This window comes from Penaeus monodon, chromosome 34 (genome assembly GCF_015228065.2).
Source record: "Penaeus monodon isolate SGIC_2016 chromosome 34, NSTDA_Pmon_1, whole genome shotgun sequence".
In the NCBI taxonomy this organism is placed as follows: Eukaryota; Metazoa; Arthropoda; class Malacostraca; order Decapoda; family Penaeidae; genus Penaeus; species Penaeus monodon.
Window position 1 is genome coordinate 29,691,878 of NC_051419.1, and position 404 is coordinate 29,692,281.

Here is a 404-nt window from a genome sequence, read left to right on the forward strand (position 1 = left end):
GAGTTTCACATGGGAAAAGGAAATTTAAAATAACCTATCACCCCGGGTAATGCATGCTTCCCTTTTGGATCTCGCCCCCATTTCTTCCGGGGCGCTCCGTTTGCCCACCCGTTAAGGCCTTGGTGTTTCCCCGGGAGGGTGTAAGGAGGGGGGGGGGAGATGCTGGTTTGGGGGGCTTAAATTCGGGCCGGGGAAAAGTTCAAAGAAACGGCCCCCTAAAGTCTGTTAGTGCCAAAGCAATAATTTTGGTCTACCAGATGGGGCCCCCCCTTTTAAAAATTTTATTAAATCCCTTTCATAAAAGGTTTATAAAGCGGATCGAAAAAAATTTTTAAAGATTCTCATTAATTTTAGGGTAAAAATTTTAACAGTGATTTCAGTAATAATAATACAGTTAATTTGTG